Source organism: Thermobia domestica, chromosome 1 (genome assembly GCF_964235325.1).
Source record: "Thermobia domestica chromosome 1, izTheDome1.hap1.1, whole genome shotgun sequence".
Taxonomy (NCBI): Eukaryota; Metazoa; Arthropoda; class Insecta; order Zygentoma; family Lepismatidae; genus Thermobia; species Thermobia domestica.
Window position 1 is genome coordinate 146142687 of NC_137454.1, and position 14101 is coordinate 146156787.

General features: G+C 36.8%; 1 protein-coding gene across 2 annotated transcripts in view; it reads left to right on the forward strand.

Moving 5' to 3' along the window:
- The first annotated feature begins 277 nt into the window (after nucleotides 1-277).
- The window catches only part of Smyd5 (SET and MYND domain containing, class 5), a 50085-nt gene continuing 36261 nt past the window's right edge, over nucleotides 278-14101 (forward strand). Inside the window, exon 1 of one of the 2 annotated variants that reach the window (XM_081764016.1) lies at nucleotides 278-450. The gene's annotated coding sequence lies outside the window, so the exon portion shown is untranslated. Of the gene's footprint in view, nucleotides 580-14101 lie in introns of both variants that reach the window. The other variant, XM_081764014.1, reaches the window with a different exon arrangement.

Below are 14101 nucleotides of genomic sequence, written 5' to 3' on the forward strand. Positions count from 1 at the left end.
ATTGATCACTTTGAAATAGAGGAGCGTTTGGTTTCCTTACAATATATACCGAAGATGATAATTGTTTCCCCCTTTAATTTGCGGCCTTTCTTATACTTCCTATGTGCGAGAAAAGTTTAATCTAATTCTATGGTTGTTCGGAGTCCTCCTATTTGGATGTTTTAATAAAGAGCACTTACTTGATTTGGGCTCTTAGAAGAGGGGGGCGAGTGTTCTATAACTTTACCTCTTTTAGTTTCGTGTTATAGAACCATGTACTACACTGGTATAGGATAATGAATTCAGCCCTTTTTGCTTCAATTTGGTACTATTTTTCAGCCCACTCCAGAGCTTGGACTGTGGCAACATTGGTTCGGAGTATTAAGTTTCCGCAAAACTGTTTCCGATCAGCAAGAGGTTACAATTATTAACGTTACTGGGGATGTTTATGGTGGAAGAGTAAAGTGCAAGGTGTGTGAAGTTGATTATGCAATAAGTGTGCTATTACTACAAAGGAGAGTGAAAGTAGTAAATTTATTGGAGAAAGTATGTGGTGTACTGCATAAGACAAACATGTACAGAAGAAAATAAGCAAATATAGTGAGTAATAAATTTGGCAATATGTCACACTTGGAAAGGGATTGTAGGACTATAGACAGGTATTTAAGCAGTAGCCGGTACCGGCAACACTTCATCAGGCTGATATTTAATTTCTCCCCCAATCTTGACTTGCAGCGTTACTTACATCACTAAATATAGCTGAGCGAGTGAAGGGGGTTGGAAGCCCTGCAGTGCTCGTTGTTTTCTATCTTTATCATAATTTAGGCAGAAACAAGGTACTTGGTTCTGGAGCCATGAAGCAAGTTGGGGGAGATACTAAATGCCACCCCTTCATCGTGACGTTTTTCGGGAAATAGCATTTTAATTCATTTTTTGCACTTTATTTTCTTGGGATCTGCCTGCCCATTTTAGTCGCCGATTTGTTTCATGAACCAATGGGGAGTGTTAGAACTTAAGTGGAGGCTGGCCAGTAGCCCTAAGAAATAGCCCGTCGAACGCAATGGCACTGGGGCTGATATTTATTGTGGGTTAAATTCCAAAGTTGGGCGAATTTTGCATTGTTTACTTACGTACAATAGTATCGTAATGAAATAGGGACGTACTTAGGAATATGTTTCGGAGGTGTGAAGGAGATCCCCAGATGTTCAAGTTGACATGTAAGCTTAGCCAACAAATCCTTTGTACTACTACTGCTAGTAGTACTTCAAATCATTATTATCATTACAATTGACATCATATTAGGAATAGTGATGGGCAAAACGATTCATTTCGGAGAATCGATTCATTTACTTTGATTCACTAAAATGATTCGATCATTTAATTCGTTCATATGTATTGGTCGTCCGCACGAGTGAATTGGTTGGGAATGATTCGCTCATTAAATCAGTTAGGTTTCCGCGCATCTCTTTTGCGCAAATGAGTTATTCGATCATATGAAAATGAGTGGGAATTATTCGATCATATGAACCGCCTGGGCTACTGCACGTCTTTTCTGCGCAACTTCATAAATTCCTTGTGTGGAAATGCGATCTCATGTATCATCTTTGCCACATGACACGGACAGCGTTGTATTGGAGTGAGTGGAGTGGCTGGGGGAACTCTTAAGTTTCAGTGCAGTTATGAAGTTTCAATAATATGCTGTTGCTCTATTCCCATTGTTGTTATTTTTGCATTCTGGTTTCATATTAGGGCTTGAGACAAAGACTAAAACTGTTGCAATCTCCACGTTTTTTCTGCCAACTTAAGTTTTTCGAGGAAATATTTTGTTGAAATATATTTCATAAGATTTTCACGGGATACGAGGAGTTATAAAAATTTATTTTCAAGCTCTTGCCTCAGGTGCGTGGGGTCCCTGGTTTGATTTACTGCTAAGATTTCAATATATACTTGCGAAAATACTGGTAACCCCAGTTGAACCCAATCTGAGAAATGCCCGGGGCGAAACTTCTTAGCCCGGCGGATTTTCTCCCCAGCCACCCCTGGAATCATCAGTGTTTGTCTACACTCCTAAGAGAAAACCGTTAGTTAGTTAAATTTCAGTTGAGTTGATTTTCAGTTTATCGTCCCGTTCAGCAACGAGGCTATATGAGGCGTGAAGATGAAGATTTGACTGAAACCTACTTGGAGGAAATGTTAAATTCACAGCCCATTGAAGAAGAGGCTTCAACAAGCACTGGAAACGTTACATTTAATTTGAAAAATCTTAGTGAAGGTTTAAGAATGGCAAATGAGCTTTGTGATTTCTTTATGTAAATTGATCCGTCTATGGAACGAAGTCTTATTTTTAAGAGGTAAATTGCTAATGCCACTGCTTAATATCAGTCTGAATTGAAGGAGCTTTTAAAAACTGCCAAGCAAGAAAAAAAAATACAAAATTCTTCAAACCATTGCCTAAGCCTGAAGATAATAATTAATCAATATGGTCAAAAACTTCAATTACAGTAAATTGATTTTTTTATATATGTATTTTTTTATTTATTTATTTTTTTATTTTTTATTTTTTTTTTTTTTTTTGTCACCTAGGAACGTATCCCATATAAATTACCATTCCGTATTCACAGTTTCTGTATTCGCGGCATATTTATGGAACATATACCCCGCGAATAAAGAGCTTTTGCTGTACAGTTGTATTTTTAATTCTTTCCAACAGAAAGTTGAATAAAGTATTACTAAGCACTTTCTGGTATTTGGGAGTAGCGTGCGCAAAGCATTCTCTGTATTATTATGAACAACCGTAAAACTCTTTATCAAGATCAATTTCGCCTCGATAAGATAAAATATTATCAACAACAGACTCTATATTGAAAATGTAATACTTAAAATATTCTTTACAAAGTCAGTAAACATTTAAACAAAATCAGCTCAGTAATTTCTGACAAGTAAACCTTACGTTTGGGTGAATCGAGTTGCTAACTGAGACACATATGAGAAAGTAGTACTAAATGTGGTCAGTATTTCAGTGAAGTTGTAGGTGCGAAGCTCCAGGGGTTTAGGAGATACATCTACCAGAACATCACATGGAAGTACAGAATAGTCTTCCTACAGTTGGAGGTAAAAGCCTTGTAAGACCTCTTGTAACGACAAAAATTGAATAACAAATATATAAGTACATATTAGGACTAGGGGGAAGTCATATAGTAAGGGTATACCTGACGGCGGCCATCTTGAAATCCGCCATTTTGAATTAAGGTTTAAGTTTTTAAAATAGGAATAGGGTCATGTGATACATGATTTAAGGCGCAAATCTAATCAGAAGAACAATGGTGACGTTAATTTTGATTTACGCGCAATTGGTAAAAAGTTACAGGGAAATTAAATATTGCTGCAACATACAGGGTTTGTCCGGGAAGTAATAGGACTGATTTTATTCCGCCATGACTGTACGTCGGAGCGTGCGCGCTCGGACTGGATCCGGTAGAGGGCGTTCCTAGCTAACGAACGAGCGGCTGGTCATTTGTCTTCGAGCACACGGAGAGTCAGGACAGGCTTTTTCGCGCGATGTGTTTCTGTGAGTGGTGCAAGCCGAAAATGCAGCGTTCGTTAGAGCAGAGGTACGTGATTAAGTTCTGTGTTAAAGTCGATAAATCTGCGACAGAGACGTTTGATATGATCAAGCAGGCTTACCCAGATTATTCTTTAGCAAGAAGTGGTGTGTTTCGGTGGCACAAGGCCTTTTCGGAGGGCCGGGAAGAGGTCGCCGATGAAGACCGTGCTGGAAGACCTTCGACTTCGACAAAAACCGACAATGTGACTCGTGTGAGCGAAGTTTTGAACTCAGACCGTAGACTAAGTATTCGTTTAATTGCCCAGATGTTAAATTTACCAAAAACTGTGGTTCATGAAATTGTGACGGAGCATTTGAACATGAGCAAGGTGTGCGCGAAGATTATCCCAAAAGTGCTCACTGACGACCAGAAATTGCGGCGAGTGGAATTGTGCCAAGAAAATTTGAACATGTGTGAAAGTGACCCCCAATTTTTGAATAACGTAATCACAGGTGACGAATCATGGATTTTTGAGTATGATCCCGAGACAAAGAGGCAATCTTCCGAGTGGCACACGCCGGTGTCTCCTCGCTCAGAAAAGGGAAGAATAAGCAAATCCAAAGTGAAAACGATGCTCATTGTCTTTTTTGACATCAAAGGCATCGTCCACCATGAATTTGTTCCTCCTGAACAAACTGTCAACGCCAAGTTTTATGTGGAAGTGCTCAAGAGACTCAAGCGAAGGGTCAATCGGGTCCGACCAGACATCGGAACCGACTGGAAGCTGCACCACGACAACGCCCCGGCTCATACCGCCTTTCTTGTGAATAGCTACCTGACCAAGGCCGAGATCCCAACGCTTCCGCAGACAACGACTTCTTTTTGTTTCTTCGCCTGAAACGCCCGATGAAAGGCAAGCATTTTGAGACGACAGAGGGGATCCAAACAGCTTGCACCGCGGCTCTCAAGGCTATTACGGAGAATGACTTCCGTGACGCCTTCAATGCTTGGAAATCGCGCTGGCAGCGCTGCATCGACGCAGAAGGAGCCTATTTTGAAAGTTTTTAAAGAATTGGCTCAATATTTTTTTTTAAAATTGACTCAGTCCTATTACTTTCCGGATAAACCCTGTATGTGTTAGTCCTTTACCCCACCTTGTAAATTTTGTGTTAATGATAATAATTAAATAAAAAGCAGGTGGATAAATATTAGTGTATGGTAAGAGTTACCTTGTTGGTGGCCATGTTCAAATCCGCCATTTTGAATCAGACAAAAGTTTTAAACAAAACACATAACAGTGACACCTTATTAATAGCAAATTTTACCACAAATCCAACGGTAAAACCATTTTTGCTTTATCATTAACCAGCACAAAATTAAATGGGAATAGAGTAATGCAATAGATGACTTCGGGCTAGAAGTTAATCAGAAATACAATGATGGCGTTACAATGTTAGTTGTTTGATGCTGTACTTGCACGCCATTTCGTTGTTTTTCTTGTATCCTGTTCACATCTATTTCTCGCTGCAACAATATTAAATTTCCCTGTAACTTTTTACCAATTGCGCGTAAATCAAAATCAACGTCACCATTGTTCTTCTGATTAGATTTGCGCCTTAAATCTTGTATCACATGACCCTATTCCTATTTTAAAAACTTAACCTTAATTCAAAATGGCGGATTTCAAGATGGCCGCCGTCAGGTATACCCTTACTATATGACTTCCCCCTAGTCCTAATATGTACCCATATATTTGTTATTCAATTTTTGTCGTTACAAGAGGTCTTACAGGGCTTTTACCTCCAATTGTAGGAAGACTATTCTGTACTTCCATGTAATGTTCTGGTAGCTGTATCTTATAAACCCCTGGAGCTTCGCACCTACAACTGCACTGAAATACTAACCACATTTAGTACTACTTTCTCATATGTGTCTCAGTGAGCAACTCGATTCACCCAAACGTAAGGTTTACTTGTGAGATATTTATGGATTTCATCATATATTTAGATACACACACGTATACAAAGTAAGATCTTTCAATCTTCCTCAAAATGTAAATAAACTTAATTGAAATGGATATTTAGAATATACTTATAAAAGAAAACTATAGATTTCTATTTAGCAAGCTGACCTTGTACGCTAATTATCTTAAATTGATTGTTTGTATGACATTATCTTTAGCACGATTAAGATTTTGTATGGCACCGTTCGCACGTGTTACAATCTATTAAAATGACAAAAATTCGGGCAAATTTCCCGAGAAAACTTCTTTTTTTTCCTTCGAATTTGGGTACCCATACCGGGGCACCTCGTTCAGGTATATACACGAAATGTATCTCGAAATATACTGCACATCCTGAGCTATATATTTCTCAAGTTCCACTGAAACGTGATTAGTAGGCATGAAAAAAGGGATCACATACACTTAACTCTTTGTTTCCCAAAGAATGAATTTATGAAGAGAAAGAAAACAACAAACTTTCAACGTCAATTGGTTATACAGTTTCAGCGCGAAGGAAAATCCTGGAAATAATTTACAGTCCTGTCCTTAGATGGCTTGCAAAGTTCATACTAACTTAAAAAATGGTTTCCTTCTAAATCCACTAGGCTGCATGAAGAAAAATGTTAAAACTAGTTTCACACTGAAACCACTGGGCCGGAAAGGGTTAAAGCGGAATCCAAACCACTTCTCGGCTTACATCCGAGATAAATTGTCCTCTATTTGAACTCGAAACCGGGACTAATTGCCCACAAATGCGATACGTCTGCCGACTCACGAAGGACTCATGATAAAAATACGTTGTACTGATCTTTACATACTTGTTAATATAATTGTCAAGAGTCATTTCAGAAGGACAAGAAGATAAACAGTTGCACAATTTAAACCATTATAAAGAATTATATATGGACAATTTCAAAATACTGTAATAGTCCAAGTTTGTTCACAACAACTTTTATTACTACAAGTTAAAGAACTACAACGACGTAATTTGCATATCAGTAAGAAAAGTGAATAATGATACGAATTATTTGAGTCCACTCTGGCTCTGACCCATTTATACATAAATACTACCAAAGATACTTCTGATTTCAATAAATGCCTCTCGTGGAGTTTGTATGACACCCCCCCCAAAAAGTACGGTATTTCGATGTATTTTATCAATAGTCAACGTAATTAAAACGAAACAATATTTAGAATTTTTCTTTGATTGCAATTGCATAACAATGGAAGAAGAAACATTCATAAACTTATATTTAAAAAAAGCGGAAACTGCTATGGTAATAAATGGGGAATATAATACGAATAATATGCGGGAGTGAGATGTGATAACCAACAAATGTGTGTTCATCAAGATTTTACGAACACTTACACCTTTACGAACATTTTTCTGTTTTTTATTTAAATTAGCAAACCCTGTCCATTTGAATTCGAAACCGGGACTAATTGGCCACATATTGAAAATTGCGATACGTCTGCCGACTCACTCACGAAGGACTTCTGATATGTTGTACTGATCTTTACATACGTTTAATATAATTATCTAATTGTCAAGAGTCATTTGAGGACAAAAAGATAAACAGTTGCACAAGGGAAACCATTATACAGAATTACATATGAACAATTTCAAAGTACTGCAGAGTACAAAAGAACTAATTTAGTCCAAGTTAGTTCACTACGACTTTTATTAGTCCAAGTTAAAGAAATACAAGGACTTAATTTGCATATCAGTAAGAAAAGTGAATAAAGATAAGAATTATTTGAGTCCCCTTTGGCTCTGACTCATTTATACATAAATAGATACCAAAGATACTTCTGATTTTAGTAAATGCCTCTCGTGGGGTTTGTATGACTCCCTCCCTCCCTCAAAGAAAAGTACGGTATTCCTATGTATTTTATCAATAGTAAACATTATTAAAACGAAACAATATGTAGAATTTTTCTTTGATTGCGATTGCATAATAATAATAAGAAGAAACAACAAAATATTACAAAAGAAACATCCATAAACTTTGATAAAAAAAAAAAAGAGTTGCTTTTGTAGTATAATCACTTCGAGTAATAAATGGGGAATTTAAATCTGAATATAATACGAATAATATACGGGAGTGACCCGTGATAACAGACAAATGTGTGTTCATCAAGATTTTACGAACATTTTTCGTTTTTTTTTTTTTTTTTTTTTTTAACTTTTTTTAAAAAATAAAGCTGGTTTAAACCAACCAGCCCTGCATGGAAACTTAAAATATAAAAGATTATGATGTGCAGACTTTTGTTTCTTGAGTTTTGGCAATTAGGACTCGTTGAAGTCAAGAAATTTCAGTAAAGCGCGAAAGATGGAAGTCATCCGATTGTTACCAAATGATGTAGACCTAACTTAGTAATCATATATAATATTATGATGTACAGGTCTTTGAATCCTGAATTATTCATCATCAAAGTTAGGTTTGGACATAAGGAAAGAATATTGTATAATGCATACTATCGACAGAAATAGTCTGATCTTAACCAAAATTAATACAGTTACAAACTGCAATGTATGTTAGTATACATAGTTAATGTGATGTATGAACTTTTGGTTGCCGAGTTATTGTGCATAAAATTTAAGTGTAAACCTACTGAAATCGAAATATCATTAAGTCGTTCGATTAAACTCATTCGATATTGACCAAAGTTGATATGGTCATAGACTTTGACTTGCTTGGTACTTGTGCGGTCTCAGCATGTGATGTACAAACTTTCGGTTCCCGAGTTATTGGCCATCAAAGTTAGATTTGGGCTTAGTAAAATCAAGAAATTTCACTAAAGTGCAAAAGATGAAACTCATCCAATTTGGCCAAACTTGGCATCGTGGTAGACTTTGACGAGCTGAGTAATCAAATATAATATTATGGTGTTCAGGTCATTGGTTTTCGAGTTATTGGCCATCTAAGTTAGGTTTCGACTTAACGAAAGGGTATTGTATAACGCATACTAGAGTCTTTCTATGTAAAGTGCCCCTACTGGCGCTACTGTCGATATGTTTTCCCGTACCTCCCTCGAAAGAGAAAGGACAAGTTGCTCTGGCCGAGAGCCAGGGTTTGCCCAAGTGGGCCCAGCCCGAAAAACCCTGGTGGGTTTTTTCGGGTTGGACCCACCTGAAAAAACCCGCCTGGGTTTTTGACCTATTTGTTAGTATATTATTGGTACAACTAAGGTGATCATTGTAAGTGATTTTTATCAGATTTTAGACTTTCCTTGGGCGAATTAGAGGTTTTCACGTTAAGGTATACAACAACATTCACCATAAGACCTTTATAAAGCTCTGAATGCACTAAATGAATTAAAAAAAAAAAAAAAAAAAACCTTAGCTTGAGATTGTTATAGAACAATTTAATGTATGGATTATGCTTATAGCCTTTTGAAGTAAAATTAGCAATTTTGTACTTTAGAAAATATTTTCCGTGAATAGTGTGCTCATCGACTCGTTGACACCGAGGGACGTTATCACTCATACGTTTGACGGGTTTAAGGTCATAGGTGCCGGTACTAATAGTACATATATATATACATTAGTAAAACTATTAGTATTATTTCTTACCTTTGCTGTAAAACACAAGTTTTTTCAACTAAAATCTGGTTGAACAGTAACAGTTTAGTTCAGTCATTTGTTGTTACTCTTCAAATAAGCATTCTGTAGAATCAACACCAGCAATAGCGTAAAAATTCTTGTCAAATTTAAGAAGCTTAATGCTCCTTGTTCCGAAGACTATGTAACGCTTACTATTTCAAGTGCTGAGTTCAAATTTCCGTACTAGTGGAAGTTTTGATATACACGCCGTGAAAGAAGTGCTCGGGAAATTCCCGAATTAAACGCAGAAGGATCGGAAATGAATACTTCAACAATAAAACTATTTATTTTACGCTTAAGCCTGCCATACGTCCCGTAAAAAAACGGAACAGTCCCGTTTTTGAGCCCCGAGTGTCCCGCGTCCCCGTAAATTTAGTCGGGACAGGGAAATGTTCGTATTTTAACTCCGTTACATTTCTGCTATCAATACCAGCTTATTCGAAAAGTGAAAAACAAAAAATTCTGACATTGGCTGGGAATCCTGTAATTAGTGAATGAACAGTACGCTGTTGCATGTAGCAGTTTCGAGGAAGTTATTACACCACCCTGTTCGACTTGATAGCGAGTGAAATTTGCAATGCTACTTTTTCCATTGAACTTGATGGAAACTCGGATACTCTCTGGAACATTACAAAAAAGGCTTTGAGTCTTTCTACATTTACAAACACAGGAAAGATGGCTGACCTGTTCTCCAGCAACACATTAGATAAGTTAACAAGAATTATAACAAGAATTAATTTTTCAGGAGCTAGGGGCACAGAATTGTGCTTTGGTCCAGGTCTTAGGAAAATGTAAATCTGGTCCTGACAATTACAAACGACACAGGGAGAAAAATAAGTTTTTTATCAGATTAAACTGACGAATATAATTTTGGCAAATACAGCCATTTAAATAAATATTGCTAAACGCGCGAAGAATATTGAAGGTAGATTGTACCACTGATTTAAATAATTTTTATATTGTTTTCCTGTAAAGCATTTTTATAGCACATCTTAAGTTTTTAGGTATCTTTAGTCTATACAATTAATTGCAAGGTACGAAGAGAGAAAAGCAGCTGCTGCTTACTGAACTTTCGCCAATTATATTCTTGAAAAAAAAAATTAAAATTAAATAAAATGAAATCTTTTACTTTTAGTCTCACGGTTATGCCAGCTATGCTCAAGGTGACGGTGATGATGAGAAATGAATGAAGAAAGTGGGAGGAAACGTGAGAATCTCGAGAAAATCCACGCACAAGGCGTTTGTCCACCACAAAGCTCACTTGGCGCGAGCTGGGATCGAACTAGGGACCCCATGCACCAGAGGTGAATGCTCTACCACTGAGCCACCGCGGCTTATTACACTTTTGTTCATAACCAGACTATAGTTCAATTCATAGTGTTGGAAAGTTGAGGGGGGGGGGGGATCTGAGGTGTCCCGTATTCTCATGGAGAAAATATGGCAGGTTTATTTACGCTGGAAGATGTTAATTTCGTGTAAGACATTTTGAAACATTTATTTATTTCGTACAACATGAATTGTATCTTTGTTTTAAATTAATAGACCCCTTTTGGTATTCATATTTGGCGAACATCAGTCAGGCTTCTGGATGACTTGATCTACATTTGTTCATTTGTCTGCCGAGGTCCTTCATGACTAGCGGTTAGTATACGCGTCTTCGGCGTGAGTGACCTGGGTTTGCTTCCCGGGGTGAGCTCATGTGGTTCGGATTCCACTTTAATCAGTAGGTCCCGTCTCATATAGCCTCGCTGCTGTAAGGGACGTTAAACTCAAAATCAACTCAATTCGTTTGTCTGCCTCTACCACACACACTACAAGGTACAACTTTCGGCCTTTTAAGTTAAAATTTTCAGAGTACACGCACGAGACACTCTAAATTTCCTGTATAGATTTTGGTGGCATACCAATGTAAAATGTCAAAATAGCGGCCATCTTTTCAAAACAGCGAGTATCTACGCTATGAAGCGCAATTTTCAGTCTTTTAAGTTAAAATTTTGACGGTGGAAGCACAAGATATGCTAAATTTGCTGTATAGATTTTCTTTGCGATCGAATGTAAAATTTCAAAATGGCGGCCTTTTTTTTTCAAAACGGCAGTGAGTAGAAACTTGTTGCAAGTTGTGACAATGACAATCTTGAAATATAAATCACATTTTAACACTTTTACCCCAAAGACATTGAAATATTTCGAAAAAAACCGATTAAACCCGAAAAAAACAATTAAACCCGAAAATACCCGAAAAAACCCATATGGGCCCAGGTGGGTTGGGCTTTTTCAAAAAAGCCCGGGTTTTTTCAAACCCTGCAGCCTTCAATAGTAGGATGCGTACACATTGAATTATTTCATGGGCTTCGCTATGCACTGGCTTGTTGGCCATTTTAAGTAGTCTATGATTATCACTTACTAAAACCAAACGACTGAATGACAAATGGCAACATAGCGGAGGTCATTCACTTCTTTCCCCAAAGCAAAGGGAAGGTTTACTCTGTAAGAGGGTGGTGGGGGTGGGGCCGAAGTATGTTTCCGAGGGCACACTTGAAATAGAAAGGCTCTATCAACGGAAATTATCTGGTTTTAACCAAAATGTGTATGTTGGTAGGGTATGTTGTATGTGTATGTGTATTAGTACCCATGTGAAATATTGTTGTGTATAAGCTTTCGGTTCCCGGATTATTGATCATCAAATTTGGGTTTAAACTCAACCGATCTTGACGAAAATTAACATAGTAATAGACCTCATGCGGAGTATGTGTGTAAAATGTTATGATATTAAGGTTTTTGGACTCTGAAGTAATTTGTCCATCTAAGTTTGGTGTACTAAAATGTGATTGATGTAACTCGTCTGATCTTTACTAAGCTTGATATAATTGGCAGATCTTTATGAGCTTATGGAATATTATGATGTGAGTTCTTTGGTTGCCAAGCTATTAATCATCAAAATTAGATTTGGATTCAGTAAAACCAAGAAATTTCATTAAAACACAAAAGATAAAATTCATCCGATGGTACTTTAGTTCTCATAAACTTATGGTAAAAGTATCAAAACAACTCTAATAAAGTGATTATAACAAAATATAAAACATAAAGTGATTATATGTATTGCTACTGATTCTAAAGACTCCTCAGTGAGATCCACCATTCGCTTCTCTTATTTTCAGTATCAAAAATAATATGTGTGCTTTCAAAAATATGCAACAAATACTAACAAAATACCTTGAATGGTTTATTTGCTTTAATTATTTTTCGTATACAGTAGGACAGAGAAATAAATGTCTGACTATGACCTTAGATGGCTATTAAATGACCTTATCAAACATGAATTCAATTTTAAACAGATGGGTTTTCGTTTTCGCATTTGATTTTACTACTCGTAGTTTCAGTAGAGGAATACTACTGAGGTGAAATATTTTTTATTTGGTTGTTTTTTGAAGTTTAGCGTCTCTTTTCAGTATCGAGACTACATAAGACCTGTATTTAAAGTGGAATCCGAATTGCCGCAAAACGTTCAATGCGTTCCCACTCAGGTCACGTGCACCAAAGGAGCACGCGCTAGCCACAAGACCAACAGACAGGGCTAGAAATCTTTGCTTGAGATTATTAAATTATATATTTAAAAAGTTTGTCGCCTCCTAGTACCTTACTCGTTTTATGAGAAACAATATTGTATCTGGAGGTGGTAATAAATTTCTACCACTAAGTGCAATAAAGTCAGAGATAGAAACTACTGTTGCGGCACGGAATCCATATCAAAAACTGGTTCTCGCTATCGTTTCTTTCACTAGATGATCAGTATTGAAACTGGAAATAGTAGTTTCTCACCACTTCCAGTTTGTATAAAAGGATAAATATCGAAATGACAATTCTGGGATGCTGAATTCATATCAAAAAGACATATCTCGCTATTTCTTACCATTTTCACTCTATGGTAATCTCTAGTAATATCAGAAGTGTAGGAAATTTCTACCAAAAGATAAAACTTGGGGATAGTCTATTCTTAAGGTACTGAAATCGTGCTTTTCGCTAACTATTACCGTGCTTTCTCTATGGTGATCCATATTGAAACGGGTAGTGTAGTACATTTCTCTCATTTCCTGTTTTAGTAGAGAAACAAGTAAGTGTCGTTTTACGGTGTGAAACTACGGTAGACTTCCAAACATGCGAATTAAATACTCAAACTTGAAGTAATACAACTATAACTCCTGGTTACAATAGATTAATAAGATCAAAGAAAAGAAACTGTTCCCTAAATGCCAAATTCCTATCAAAAAGCCATTACTCCCTACCTCTTACTGTTTTATGGTGGTAAATATTGGAACTAGAAGAGATTTAATTGAACCATTTACGGTTTGAATAGGGAGGTAACAGAGAACATGGAATCTATTCTTTGCAAGCTGAATCGATTGCAATAACCACGTTTTAATCTCTCGTTCCGTTTTTGCTCTATGGAAATCATAAATCGAAGGTAGTAGTAAATTTCAAACACTTTTGTTTTCGGTAAAGTGGTGTGGATTGTAACGATATGTTTTCTTGAGACCCTAAATCGATTGCAGAAAACTGCTTGTCGCTATCTGTTACCATTGTTATGGTGATAAATGTCAAAGCTGAAAGATATTAATTTGAACCATTTCCGGTTTGAATAGATGGTAACGGAGACGATGCAACCAAACTTGGGACGCTGAATCGATTGTAAAAAAACAGCATCTTGATATCTCTAACTATTTTTGATCTATGGAAATTAATTTGAAATCGGAAGTAGTAGTAAACTGAAACCACTTCTGCCTTTGGTGGAGTGTTGCGGATTATGATAAATGCTGTATCAATTGAAAAGTAAACGTTTGTGACTATCTGTTGCCGTTTCTGTTCTATGGCGATAAATGTTGAAACCGGGAATGGTTCATTTGAACAACTTTTGGTTTGAATAGAGAGTTAACAGAAAAGATAAAACCTATTTTTGAGAAATTGAATCGA